This window comes from Neomonachus schauinslandi, chromosome 1 (assembly GCF_002201575.2).
Source record: "Neomonachus schauinslandi chromosome 1, ASM220157v2, whole genome shotgun sequence".
Lineage (NCBI taxonomy): Eukaryota > Metazoa > Chordata > Mammalia > Carnivora > Phocidae > Neomonachus > Neomonachus schauinslandi.
The window spans coordinates 78,348,698-78,363,424 of record NC_058403.1 but is presented as its reverse complement, the minus strand read 5'-3'; the positions used below and the strand labels follow the sequence as shown (position 1 = coordinate 78,363,424).

Below are 14,727 nucleotides of genomic sequence, written 5' to 3'. Positions count from 1 at the left end.
GCCCGAGAGAGTGTGGGATTGAACCCTCCGGGACCTACGGAGTGGGGAGGTGAGCCAGCATTTGGGGGTCGCGGCCCAGCCGCCTCGCCCCTCCCCCCTGTTCCTCCGTCCGGCCTCCTCAGCCGGAGGCAGGGGCCCAGCATCACGCAGTGCGCTCACCCGGCACCGCTCGTCCGGAGGCCCGCTTACTAGCGACCCCCGGAGGGCCAAGCTAGTGGGTTTGGGGCGCCGTGTGACCGGGGACCCACCCCGTCGGCCCGACTATTTGCATAACGGAGACCGTCGCTTCCCCCGCCCCTCTGCCGCGCTCTTCTCCCCTCCTTCACCGTCCCCTCCACCCCTCGGCCCCGGTCCCCCACTCGTCCCCAGCAGACCCTCCTGCCGGGACCTGGCGCCGGGCTCCCAGCGGCTGCGGGGAGCGGAGTCGGGCGGCACCTGGGGGCGGGGAGCGCAGGGCAGGGCCGGGCTGGGGAAGACGCCTAGGGCACTGCCCGGCGCTAACAAAGGGAGCGGCTGCTGGCCGGCGGGGGCGCGGAGCGGGCGGAGCCGCAGCCCGGGCGGCCAGGCGCGCAGCGAGTGAGTAGGGGTGCGCGGGGCGGCGGCGCGGCCCCGGGCGCGGGAGGGGAGCGGGGCGGCGGGGCGCGCGGAGCCGGTGCCCTGCGCCGCCTCAGCCGTCTCGCCCGCGGGCCGGCCACCATTTGGGTTGGGGTGTCGTTGTGCTTGTCCCGGCCCAGGGACCGCCCTGGCTTCCCCCGGGCTCCGCGAGCCTGCGGACCCACAACAAACCCACGTGCGCTCGGCCCCCGGGAGCCCCGCTTTCCCCACCGCACCGTCGGCGAGGTGTGGGACGCCTCGCAGACTCCGGGGTCCTGCGTATTCCGGCAGCTGCATTTGCGGACCGAGAAACTGAGGCCTGCGGCGGGGGTGGGGGCTCAGGCACCATAACAAACGCACGTGCGCTCCGCCGCGGGATTCCGGCGCCTCGCTGGCCCTGCCAGGGCCGCCCGGCGGAACCCGGCCATTGTCTCAAGCCGCGGGGGAGGGAGCGGCGCTCGGGGCGCCTCTTGCCGGAGAGGACGACGGAGACACTGAAAAGGTACCACTTGGCCGTCAGACCAAACTGCCATACTATAAAAGGGGGAAGCGAAACTCAAAAGCAGTTCCAAAGCTTACCCCAGGCCAAGAGCCTGTCCCCGGCTGTGGTGCATTACTTGATGCGACCAGGACAGCCTCTCACTTCCACCGCACGTCTTAAAGACCCGGGTTTGAATTAAGGGTCCATGGGTTCCCCCCCAAAAAAAAAAAAAAAAAAAAAAAGACCGTGCCTAGCGCACCATTGTCCCTGCACTCTGGAGACTGGCCCTGCTGGGAGATGGCGAGCGCCTCCCCAGCCTGCAGAAAGAACGGTCCAATTTAAACAGCGCCCGGCGCGCTCTCGGTCTTCTTGGCCTTTTGCTTGCGCTTTGCCTTATAGGTCCTTTCCTTGCGTCTAGCCAGCCCGGGGATCATTGGCCCCTTTTGGCTTGGGGCTTGTTATGTATTTTTACACGCAACGGTAGCTGAGGCCTCTGGTTCTGGGGAAGGGTCGCTCGTATCTTCAGTTCTATCAGTTTGAGAGAAATTCTGAGGTCCAGCGAGGAGAGGGCTCTTGTTTGTTTTGCTTTTTCTTTGCTTACATATGCTCTGCTCAGCTTGGCAGATTTTAGTTAATCAGGCCTGTTCCAGCAGTGGTGACGTGGGTGGGAGGGTGAATCGGTCTCACAGGTGATGGTGTTGGTGCAGAAGCAAGCCCCTCAGGTCGTGGGAGTGGGCGGCTGGCGTGGGCAGGAGCCGAGGCACCGCGGCCAAGGTGCTTGCCCTGCCATCCGGCCGCCAGGACCTCTGGAAATTAAACCTGTCCCTGGGGAGAACTGGAGGGCCTTCAGCCCTACACCTCTGCTGCTGAGGATCCAGAGGGGATCTCGTGAACCCTCTTATTTTACAAGCTGGAAATGGAGACCTGGAAGGTGCAGCCACTTCTCCGAGTTGAAACCAAGTGACATCGGAAAGAGAGAGGATTTGAGTCCGGGTCTCCCAACCCCCACAGGGCCTCCAGGCCTTGCCAGCAACCAGAGGCGAAACCAGGATTCTGGGATTGGTGTAAAAGTCTGTGACCATAGGCAGAACGGAGTTAAACAAAGAAAGTAATTCAGATTGAAGGCTGCACCCTTCCATTATCCCTTTCAAAAGCTCTTTATTATCATTTAAGAAAAGACAGATTTAGTCGTTCTTGACTCTTCTCCTAGCCTTTCATAAGCTTAGTTATTTTTCTCTCTTTGCTGCCCTTTTCCCCTCAGACTGGAATAGGGCCAACTGTGGGGACTTAGATGTTTTGCCTCTCATCCCTATGCCAGGAGGCCTTTGTTTGGGCCCAAGCATTGGGCTGTTGACATTGGCTCCGCAGGGAAGAGAGTGTCTCTAAGCGGGCTACTCCTGAGCCACTTGTGGGAGAGCAAAGCATTGTTTTCATTGATTTTATTTAATTAAATTCTTTTTGAGAGTTCCACGGAAGCAGCTGCCTATTTTTATGTTTGGCAGAGGAAAAGTTGGAAAACCAAAAAAACACTTCAGGTCTGGGTTTCCCCAAAGCTAGTGTGCTGTTTCGTCCTGTCCCTGTTACCTCCTGGCTACACTTGTTTCTTTTCCTAGGGGTTCTAGAGGGTTTCATTTTTGTGGTATTCCCACAGGGCACTTGAGTAAAGTTTTATCAGGATGCTCGCCTTGTAAGGAACTTCTGAAATCCCCTGGCCAGACCCTTTTCTTTTCCAGATGGGAAAACTGAGGCCCAGAGACATGCAGCCAGGTATCTGCTTTTAGTGTCTCTTTTTGCGTAAAAGAGTTGTTATTGGTACCCCAGAGTAAAGTCAGAGTTATGATGGTTGTTATAACAACACCCTTTAAGTCAGAGAATGAATTCCTTAGGGATTTAAATAGGTGTTGGTTATTAAACAAAGCCATGGATCCCAATGGTCGCTATGGTAAGGAGTATTAACAGTCATCATCAGAGATCAGTTTTCCTTAGTATTTACTAATGGTTTACTTTCCCCTTGTCCTGGCCTCCTGCATGTTCCCCAGTCTCTTGCTTGCTTGCCCGGTAGGGAGCTGCTTTGAGTATCCTCGTATAGCAAAAGGCAGCAAGAAGTCGGAAGACAGAGACCCCACTTAGCTTTTTGTGCTACTTATCTTCCCGGGCTGTAGTTTCCTCCCTGTACAGTGAAAGTCCTTCCTGCCCAGTCTCTGCACAGGCTGTACTAGTGGGATGGAAGATGCTTAGGCCTTGGAATCAGAGGAGTGGGGTTGAGTCAACCCTTCTCTCCTGGGTTCCTTGAGGATAGGATTGTATAATGTGAGGGGAAGAATGGGTATGTGTCTCCTGGACTTGTTTTGGGTATCAAGTCACGTGACACAGGCTTATGATTGCTCAGAGCTCTTGGCAGGCTTGGGTACTCACCAGCTTTTTAAGTGGTAGAGAACGTTGGTGGGAGAGTAACCGCAGAGGATAAGCCCTCTGCTCAAATTAGGAGACCCTATCTAGTGAGCAAAGAAGTGTGAACGTCTGCCAAATTGTAAAGTTGTGAAGTACGTGTGATTCTAAGGTAAATAAACCTAGTACAAAACAAATAAAAAGTGAAACTATAACATTCATGCCCAAGTTATGCAGTCTAAAGTGATCCCATTCTATTCATTCCATATTTACTGACCAGCAGGCAGGCTCGGGGTGGGGTCCTATGCTGACCTGGAGTAACAAAGAAGCAGATCCGTTCTTTGCCCTATCACCCTTGCTCAGAACACGTTTGGATCTCCCTTTAAAAATTGTCCTCAGAAACCCACAGAAAATAGATCTAATTTATCTCAATATTGACCTGCGGGGGGGTGGGGGTGGGTTATGAGTCAAACCAAAAACTGAGTTGGGGAAAAACACCTTATTCTTGTTTGTATGCATGTATACTAAAATGACGTGATAGCATTCTGGTTTCAATAGATGGACTTTTTATAGTCTTATCTGTAACAGTAACATTGTAAGCAATGCAGTTTCAAAGTCATTACTAGGGTAATGGGTAGGGTTCAGGGTAGCCTTTGGAATCCATTTGGTGATTTAAATTTTATTTATTCGGGGCACCTGGGTGGCTCAGATGGTTAAGCGTCTGTCTTCGGCTCAGGTCATGATCCCAGAGTCCTGGGATCGAGTCCTGCATCGGGCTCCCTGCCCCTTGGGGAGCCTGCTTCTCCCTCTGCCTCCCTCTTCCCTCTCTCTTTCTCCCTCTCTCTCTCTGTCCTTCTCTCATGAATAAATAAATAAAATCTTAAAAAAAATAAAAATAAATTTTATTTATTGTTCTGATTATAAAAATCAAGTACGCCCGTTGAGGGCAATTTAGAAAGTACAAAAAAGTATAGAGAAACAGAAAAATATTCCATCATTCAAAGGTAACCACTGTTAACATTTGGCAATTTTCCCACTGTTTTTTTTTTTTTTTTCTTTTCAATGGATTTGTTTTCTCTAAATGGTTGAGAACATGCTCTATGTGCAGTTATCTCTTGCCTTTCTTGCTTAACCTTCTCAGATACACATGTCATGGTCTACGTCAGCATTAAAGCTGCGTCCTTCATTTATCACCCATATCAGCTGCTCCCCACGTCCCAGGTCACGTGGCCCATGGGATCTGATCACTCCAGTGATATTTCAGTGAGGGCCTGTAGAGGAAGGAGCCTCCAGCATCTTTCCCCTAGCCCGACCTGCCTCAAGTGTTCAAACTCCGGCGATTTTTTTTTTTTTTTAAGAGAGAGAGACCGCAGGCACGTGAGGGTGGAAGGGGGAGAGGGAGAGAGAGAATCTTAAGCAGTCTCCACACCCAGCACGGAGCCTGACCCAGGTCTCCATTCATGACCCTGAGATCATGACCTGCGCGGAAACCAAGAGTCGGAAGCTTAACCGACTGAGCCACCCAGGTGCCCTCGAACTCCAGCCATTTTTATATAATTTTTTTATTTTAGAAAAAGTTTAAAGTATAAGATGAAGGGGCAAGGGTCTTACATGTGACCTTGGGTTCTAGTCCTGCTCTTGTAACTTCCAACAACTTGAACAGTTTCTCCCTCAGCGGGGAGCCTGCTTCTCCCTCTCCCTCTGCCTGCTGCTCCCCCACTTGTGCTCCCTCTCTCACGCATGATTTCTCTCTCTCTCTCAAATAAATAAGTGAAAGTCTTAAAAAAAAAAAAACCTCAGTAAATTCCATTATAACTGCCGCTTTACAAACCTGCCTTTTTCACTTTACTGTACTTATTGGAGCTCTTTCCCTGTCAGTGTATACAGATATTTTTCTCATAGCTGCATTACACTCCATACGATGATGTTTACTTAACCATAAAAATGTTACATAAAAATATATTTTGAAGTGTATTTAGACCCTTGACATATGGAACAATGGTTGTGTCAGTTTAAGCCAACCCATTAAGCTCTGGGAAGGGTGGCGAGGGAACGGATGGGCACAGGGACACTGAGGACCACACCCTGGAAAGCTGAAACGAAGGGCTCCTGGGAAATTACTAAGAGGCTGACTGTTTGGACGGGGTTATTTTTGGAGAAGCCTGCCTGCTTGGGTGCCCGAGGCTGCGAGGGCAAGACACTGAGCTGCGTCATCACCTTCTCCTCCTCCTTGCACTGTCCCCGGCACTGCCAAGTTTGTTTCTGTTCCCAGGGCCCTGAGGAGAGACCCAGGGGGAAGCCTGGAACTGGAGGGAGAGGGATGGAGGAGGGAGAAGGGAAGGAGAGGAGTATTTGATATCAGGCCTGGAGGAGGGAGTACCCCAGTGCTACTCGGCTCTGCCTGATCAGACCCATCTGGAGTGTTCTGTTTCCCTGGCTCCCATACAGATCATGGTAAAATGCAGCACACCCAGAGATGGGCTACTTGGAAGACGGAATCTTAGGCCACCCTATTGGAAGTGGAATGAATGCGGAAACTGGGCTTTCTAGCCTGTAGGAAATAAGAAGAGGCACCTTCTTCACATGGAGAGAGGTTCAGAAGCCCCCTGGGTGGTTGCTTTGGAGGGGAGAACCAGCACGGGTTGGGGAAGACATGGTGGCATGGCAGATAAGGAACAGCTTACTCATCAGAGCTGTCCAGTCGTGGAACGAGCTATGTCACAGGGCAGCGAACTCCCTGTCGGGGGGAGCATTCACGCAAACGTTGCACGTGAACTTGTCTGCCATCAGAAGATTCCTGCCTTGCAGACCCGGTTGACCCAAATGCCTGCGAAGAAGGCCCCTTCTGACTTTGAGAGTCTATGACCGTGGGGGAGGCAGCAGAACGAGGCAAAGTAGGGCTGCGGGGTTGGGGCACATTATGGGGGACGTAACCAGAGCAGCTCTCACCTGCTTTGTAAAGGTGGAAAAAAAAAATGGATACTTTCAAAGGAGGCTTAACCATTGTTTCCCCTGGATCTTGGCAACCCTCCTCCCGTTCTGTCCTTGGCTTCAGCCTACTTGACTTTATAGTTATAAATTATTTCCACAGTAATAAATATATCACATACGCTTTAGATGACCAGGAAATCTGGCAACCAGAAAAGAACTACATGTCCCAGGAGGATGATTGTAAATTTTTTTTCATTACAGTCTTTCTAAATCTGCATCCATCTCCTGGTTTCCCTAGCACAGTGGTGAGATGTCATTCAGCTTTAATTTTAGCAACACTCTACCCTTTGCAACCTCTTGAAGGTCCTCCGGGCTAGAGTTGACAGCACCCACCATATTTAATGCTTGTCCCTTTCTTTCCTGAGGATGAGGAAGAGCCTCTTTGTTAGTCGAGTCTTGGTGAGGGCAAAGTAGCAAGTTTACCATGTTCTGGGCTTTTGCTGTGCTCCTGGCCCTGATGAAGCACTGTGTATGTTTTCTTATCCAGTCCTCATAGCGACACTCCGTGTCTTGGTATCATTAGCTCCATTTTGCAGATGAGAAAACTGAGCTTCGGAGAGGGATAGAGACTCACCCAAAATTCCACTGCTGCTAAGGACAGAGACTGGTGTGGGGCATAGCTTTTTCTCTGTGTTACGTTACAGGTTTTTCTTTTTTTTTTTTAAAGATTTTATTTATTTATTTGAGAGAATGAGAGAGAGAGAGCACAAGAGGGGGGAGCGGGAGAGGGGGAAGCAGACTCCCTGCTGAGCCCGGAGCCCGATGTGGGACTCGATCCCGGGACTCCAGGATCATGACCTGAGCCGAAGGCAGTCGCTTAACCAACTGAGCCACCCAGGTGCCCACATTACAGGTTTTTCCACTGCTAATAATTCTAAGTCCTTTGAGTCTGAGACAGTGGTTCATTCTTAGTTTCACTGGGGGCTTGGCTGAATTTCTCCCTAGAGGGGCCGATGGAAGCTTTCTATCTTTCCCCTGAGAACATATGAAGGAAAATTCATGGGAGAGTCATGTGTGGATAGCATTTGCTCATTCCCCTTTTTGGTAAGAGTTTGTGTCAAGCCTGGTTTACCCTTTTAAAAAACTTTTTGCTTGTCCTTTAAAGCTGGGATATCCACCTGACTCATTATCTGGTTATGACTGGGCATAAACCCACTGGTGGTGAGTATGGCCACAGACTGGGGGTTACCACTGCTCGGCTCCCTCACATGCCTTTAGCTTGTAAATGCAGCTCAGTATAGGCATGGTGACGGGCTTATCTTGCACCTGTGGTTCTAGGCTCTCAAACAGTTTCTTCTCTTTTGGAGTTTATTCTACATTAATTTACTCATCAAATATTTATTGAGTGCCTATTATGTGCTAGTCATTGTGCAAGGCATTAGGAATATTTACATAAAGGGCACATGTTGTAGATAACATGCACACATGCATTCAGTGTAACGAGCAGGGCTTTGGAGGTCAGCGGCAGACAGACTTCCTGTGTCACCCTCTTCCTCTTAGAGCCCTTGCTTTGTTCATTCATTCAACAAACTTTGAATGTCCACTGTAGCTTGTGTACAATGTGCATTTTTAGAACAGAGACCCCAACATTCCCATAGTTCTGTTCTTCAGTTGGAGGAGGGCATGCAGATGTTAGTTGCGATACTGCGTGATAAATGTCATGAAGTGGGGAAGAAGGTATAGTGAGTTTGAGAAAGCTTTCTGGGGCAGGTGACACCTAAGCTGGGTCTTGGAGGGCAGGAGCTGTTAGCCTCCAAGGAAAGGGCATTTGAAGGAGAAGGGGCTGAGGGAGCAAAAGTGTGGGGTGAAAAATGGCTCGCTGCTAGTGGGGGGAACCACTAGCAGGTTGGTGTTCCTGGAAACGAGCGCGTAGGTCAGGAAGTGGTGGGGATGGGGCTGGACCATTACCTGCATTATCTATAATTTTCATAACTTCCCTATGTGGGATATGTACCATTATCATGCTCATTTAGTAGGTGAGGAATCAAAGGCTGAAGCAGGTTCAGCGTTAGGGAACAAATTGAGGTGCTTATACTTGAATGTAGGCCTAATCAGCTCCCGCAACAGTGCCTGCAGAGATAGGCTGGGAAGGTCTGGCTTGCTGGCTAAGGTGCTTGTTCCTTCTCTTTTCATCTTTTAAGGATAATATCCTGCTGAATCTTCTTCCTTCCACCTGCATCATAGTGTTTTCCAACATACAGTTAAACTGGGACTAGTGGGGCTGGTGTTGAAGGCTTCCTCTGAGTATTGGTTCTAGTTTTTGCCCTCCTTTTCATTCAGAAAATCAGTACTCCAGAAGTCTTCAAAGAAAACCTTTATGTGCCTAACCATATATGAAAAGGGAGATGAAGATCCATGCCCTTTCTCAAAAGTTCCAGGTTCATTTAGTAGCCCAAGCATTACCTGTGAATGTTTAGTTCCAATAAACCCTTGGGGACTGGAGAAGGAGCAATCAGTCTGGGCTGGAAGAGTCTGGAACAGGTGGGTCTTGGGCTGTTCCTTTAAGAATGAGTAGGATCAGGAAAGTGGATGACTCACAGATGACCTATGAGTAAAATTATTCTGTCTCTCCCAATGAAAAATGGGATCCCATTGGCCTATTCTCCGCATCTCCCAAGCTCATTTCTGGCTTGGAGTTGGCTCTTGGGTTGGAGAGACAGTATCCATTCAAGCCTTCAAATAAAGTTTTTTGAAAAGTAACCAATAGAGAGCTCAGAGACAAGACGATCAAACTATGGAATGAAATAAAGAATAAGGAAACAAATGACGATACAGACATCACTATGGAAAAGTTACTAAAAAAACTAAATTGTTCGAGAGGAAAGTCTTGAGGAGAATCACAGTATATGCCGAGAAAGATAAGGAAGTTAATCAGAGAAAATCAGAGATCTAAAAGTCCTCCGGAGGTGATCTCTCAGAACGGTAATTGGGGCATCTGCAGAGACACATGTCACTTCTGCTCACGGTCTGTTGACCAAAACGTGGACACACCTGAGTGTAAAGGTGGCTGGGAGAACATCTCCAGCTGGGGGGCTGGGCCCCCTCTGAAAACTCCGGTTTCAGGAAGGCCTTGGAAAATGGATATGGAAGCCATTTGTCTTTGTGCAGAGCAAAAAGTCCTGTTGGCCTCAGGCTTGATCAGCAACAGGAGAAAACTTGAGAACATGGAGAAGAAATATTCACAGGGCTCTGAGGGAAAGGCAGTGTGACTGAAGACTTCTGCATTGAAGTAACTCACTACACCAGGATAAGGCAGGTGGCCAGTTCTCATGTGTGCAAGAACTCAGGGAATATGGCACAGAGGAGCACTTCTTGGGAAAACCTACTTGCCGATGAAAAGGATGAATCCAAAGTACACTTAGGAAGGCATGGTTAAGGGTCATTTTGTGAGCCCCTTCCTTTTTTTTTTTAAAAAAGATTATTTATTTATTTATTTTAGAGAAAGAGAGTGTGGTGAGCCCTTAATCCAGTCAAATAGAGAGACGTGAAGCAAGGGTTGGCAGGAAGGCTAAGGAATTGAATGTGAGAAGTAGCAAGAAAGGGAGGGAAGTGGATGGCTGGGGGAGGACGGGGAGCACGCCTATGTGCTAACTTTCCCGCTCTCATACTGTCTAAAGAGAAAAAGTCATGGCGCCAACATTTCAACTCATTCTTTTCTTAAACTTGGAGGGATCTTTAAGGAAATAGTATCTGTTTTGGTGGAGAAACATTTATGAGAAGCCCAGCTTTTTAAAAATTTTACTTTTCTGTAGAATGGAAATAAAATACAATTTAAAAATTAAAAAATAGCTATTTTATCAAGCATTCCAGCCATCTTTGTTTCATGCATGCTGCCCTCCTCCACGCTTCTATCCACATGTCAATGTAGAGACATGTAAGCAGTGATGTTAATCTATTTTTTTTTTTCTGGATAGTGGGATCTTGGGTGGCTTTTAGTTCTGTATAATTTTGTGTTAGGCTATCAAAAGGTATTGTTGGGGTGCCTGGGTGGCTCAGTCGGTTAAGGGTCCGACCCTTGGTTTCAGCTCAGGTCATGATCTCAGGGTCTTGACATAGAACCCCGTGTGGGGCTCCATGCTCAGCACAGAGTCTGCTTGTCCCTCTCTGTCTGCCCCCCCCAACTCACGTGCCCTCCCTCCCTCCCTCTCTCTCTCAAATAAATAAAATCTTAAAAAAAAAAAGGTATTGTTAAATACTGATGCTCAGGGTGTGGAGAGCAGGTGGGAGATACAATGGATGAACAAGACATTGTCTTTTCATGGGGAAGTTGGCGAGTCAGTTACATGAACACTGAACTCTAGGCAGAATGAGACACTGTAAAACAGATGACTCAGTGGGTGGTGGGGCCCAGAGGATGAAGAGGAAGTTTTCACCAAGGAGATAGAGTTGGAACTGGATGCTAAAGAATGGAAAGAGTTCTGATGGGTGGAGAATGGGAGAAGAGCATCCCTGGCCCAGCGTGCCAGGTATGATGGACCGTATCTCTAGGCTGCCCAACAGCCCTATTATAGAATGGGCATAATTATCCCTATGGTACAGATGGGGAAACTTGAGGTTAAGAGAGAGAGATTTATTTGCCCACAGTTGCACAATGGGAGACTGTGGCTTGAACCCCCTGAGCTGCCTGCACGCCAAAGCCCCTGGTTTTTCTACCACGCTATGATTTGTGGTGAACAGAAGACCAGAAGTGGCCACCTTTGTGCAACATAAAATATAAAAATACAACTAATTATAAAAAATATTTTTTATAGATAAAGACTTTCTAGATAACTATACTTCATATATTTTACCTACATGGAGACTTATGAAATACAAATCTCTTTTCCATGTAAATTTCAGGTAAATATAAGAGCCTAATTATGGTCCAGACTGTAGTTGTGTGTAGCCTCAAGCTGCTTAGTCCTAACCCTAATTTCCTTATCCATAAAAGGGGATAATAATTGTGGGGCTGCCTACCCTCAGATTTGTTTTTATGTTCAAATGAGATCATAGATGTGAAAAGATGGCGAAGAATAAAAGAGCCACACAGAAGCGTTTGTTATTGCTGGCACACCCCTTGCCCTTCTGAGAACTTAGAGACATCTGTTCGAGCACCCACAGGTGTCCATATAAACTCCCACAGTCACGGACATGCTCCCTGCAGTCTTGCCCCAAACCACTTGGTCACCAGGCAAGAAGCTGCGCTCTCCTGACTCAGACAAGCAGCTGGGGGCTATGAGGGGAGGCGGTGGAGAGGGAGGGAGGCAGGTCCTCTGTCTGGGTCTCCTGCCTGCCTTCCTGGTTGCTGGCAAAGTCTGGGCCAGAGCTGAGTCGGGGCAGCTGTGAACAGCGTGGTGAGTTATCCAGGGCAGAGGAGGGTGTCCCAGACACGCCAGGCCACGGGACGGAATGTTGGAGCTGCCAGGCGAGCAGGCCCCTGCCAGGTCTGCCTGGTAGAGGCTTGTGGTCTGGAAAAGGGACAGGAGGGACAGAGATGCCAGGGGCTTCTGGAGCAGGCTTTACTTTTCAGGAGTGCTGATGAGAACAAGGCGGGGCCCTGGCCTCAGAGAAATTGGTCTCCAACACAATACATCAGGATGGGCTGGTAGCCAGACCTCAGGACTGAGCTAGTGTGGCCTGAGGCAACTCACATTTTGCCCCAGGAAGGATTGGGATTTTTGAGGTTCTGGAGTGGGGCCTACCATGCCACTAGGGGGCGGGGTGGGGGCGCGGTCCAAAAGCCCTGTTGTGTGTGTTGTGTGGAGGGTGATGGGTGGTTCTAGAGAGAACCAAGCTACTCCTTACTGCTGAAGAAACCAATTTCTTTATCCTATTGGTCTCTCAGCTATGTTGACACAGGCTTTTTAGCTCCGCATTAGCTCAGGATGGGCCCCTCCAGTTGCTGGCACCTTCAGCAAAGAGAAGACCTTTCATCTAGGACACCATACTCCTGGGTTACGTGAAGTCAGCTATGTTAGACAGTGGCCCCCTGGGTGGCAGGATGCTGACTGGGCTCTCAGCACAGCCCTGGCCCAGCACAGTTCCCAGCCGTCCCCGGGCTCGCCCTCTGCCCCCCGAGACCAGGATGCAGTCAACCCCAGTGAGCTTGAGCTGGTGCTCTCTAGGGAAGGTCAAGGTGTGAGAGCACAGTGGGAGATGCAGGAGCCCAGAGTGGGGAACACTCAGGGCAGTCCTTTTTCACCCGTCGCTTCTGGCCTTGGAAATGAGACCCAAGCAGCAAGATGAAATAGGAAATGTTCTCTGGGCTGATCCGTGGAGCTGAGCCCTAGGGCAGGTGGAGTCCCATTTAGGACCTTGCTCTTCTTTTTCTTATCCTGTTGGGAACCAGGGTCATAGGAATTTGTCCCAGGTGAGAAGGGGGCAGGGCATTGAGGGAGCTCTGACAAAAGCAGTTGGGTTGGACCCTCATTTATCCAAGCAGACAGCCTTTGTCAGTTGTCTGGTGTTGGGAGGATGCTGGCCCGGGGCCTGAGCTGGGGGTGGTTAATGACAGTGTTAGGAATAAATCCCCAGAAGATGCTTCCTGCCAGAGGGCTTGTGGCGGTTCCTTTTTTTGCTCTACACAATGAACATTTTATTCTGGCCTATAAATCCAGAGGAGAGGAAAGATCAGGTAAGGAGGAGATGGATGAAAGGCACTTCCCAGGGACATGCTTCTGCACTTGGAGAGTCCTGCTCCTGTCTCTGGGACTGTCCGGATGGCACCCAGAGTGGGGGCTGGGAGGCAACTCCCTGACTTCCCCATTACCATCTGCAGGGTCCTCTTTCTCAGAAAGCCCTGTCATGTTGTGAAAAACACCACATGCTTTGCAGCCAGATAAACTCAGATTTAATTCCAGATATGCCTCTACTTCTTCTTTTTCTTCTTCTTCTTCTGGCCACTTACTTCGCTGTCTGAACTCGGGAACTCACCTTCTCTGGCCCTCAGTTTCTCATCTGTAATCTGTATTAATCATTGCTACCTGACAGCATTAGGGTGAGTCCTGGGTAGTGCTTAACCTAGTACCAGCATGTAATTAGTGATAATAAGTGGGGGCTATTTTTAATGTCATAGTGATTTTCAGTTATTGGCCACGGGCCTGGCACTCTGCTAGGCACTGTGGATCGGAAGCTACGCGAGGTCCAGCCCCTTCCTGGAGGAGCCTCTGTCTAGGAGGAGAGGTGGGGATACAATCAGGACACAGATGAATGGGAGCTGCACATGTTGCTGGTGGAGCAAAAGGCAGGGGCCGGGCGGGGCCAGAGAGGACCAGGTGAGAATACCGTGGGGGGGTGGAGGGGTTGCCTGGGCAGTTAGGGGAGGGTAGAAGGAAGTTCACACCCGGGATTTGGCATGAGATCCACTGATAAGGGCGGGCAGGAGCTGACAATAGGGGGCAGTGGGGGAGCCGCAGGGGAGCCCACAGGGCTTCTACCCTCTGCTGGCATTCGAGTTCGCACAGTTTAGGCTCAGGATAGAGTATGCAGTCTTTTTCCAGCAGTTGGGTAGACAGGGACAGGGTCCTAGCCAAGACTGGCTCGGGGAGGGGGTGTTGAGATGGCACCTATCACCACAGAGATCTCTCCAGGCTCAGGGCTAGGATCAAGGGTGGACCTTCCCAGAGGGAGTAGCACAGATCACCAGACAGGAATTGCGAATATGGAACCCCTGAAATGGAGGCTTCACAAAACTTTGGCGCAGAACTGTTGTCACGTTGGGACTCGGGGAGGCTGGGTGGGAGGGGTGACCGGTGAATGCCAGTGCTCAGGGTCACAAGCAAAGAACCACAGGGCACCTCCTTAACATTTCAGGATAGACATTTGTGATTTTAGTTACTTGCAAATGACTTCAAAACCCTGTGATAGATACAAATTGGGTGAATCATTTGGATGAGATAAAAACAAAATTATATTTGATGTTTGCTACAAGGATAGTTTACGTCACTTTGCTGGTGATAAAAATAAACATAGCTTTGATTTACTGGACTCTTATGGTGTGCACCTTACAGGGATCTCACGTAACCCTGGTTACCTCCAGCTCACTACCCCCCCACCCCCCCACCCCCCCGCCGCCTGCTGCCCCCAGCTGAATGCCACGGTAGAGAAGCAGACCGCTGTCCTGATGGCTCCCGCTCTAATTCACCATCATGATCCTTAAGTGGACTTGGGCATTGTCAGGCCATCTTTCTCCATTCCCTCGGTCCAGTGGTTCTCAACTCTGGCTTCCATTAGCATTACCTGGGGGAGATCATAAAAGGTACTGCAGCCTGAATGCCACCTAGAACGAATGAATT

At 49.8% G+C, this 14,727-nt stretch overlaps 1 protein-coding gene across 3 annotated transcripts in view; it reads left to right on the top strand.

Moving 5' to 3' along the window:
* The first annotated feature begins 349 nt into the window (after positions 1-349).
* The window catches only part of ST6GAL1 (ST6 beta-galactoside alpha-2,6-sialyltransferase 1), a 118,231-nt gene continuing 103,853 nt past the window's right edge, over positions 350-14,727 (top strand). For 2 of the 3 annotated variants that reach the window (XM_021692418.1, XM_021692412.1), the window contains exon 1: positions 906-1,096. The gene's annotated coding sequence lies outside the window, so the exon portion shown is untranslated. Of the gene's footprint in view, positions 577-905; positions 1,097-14,727 lie in introns of those variants that run through there. The other variant, XM_021692413.1, reaches the window with a different exon arrangement.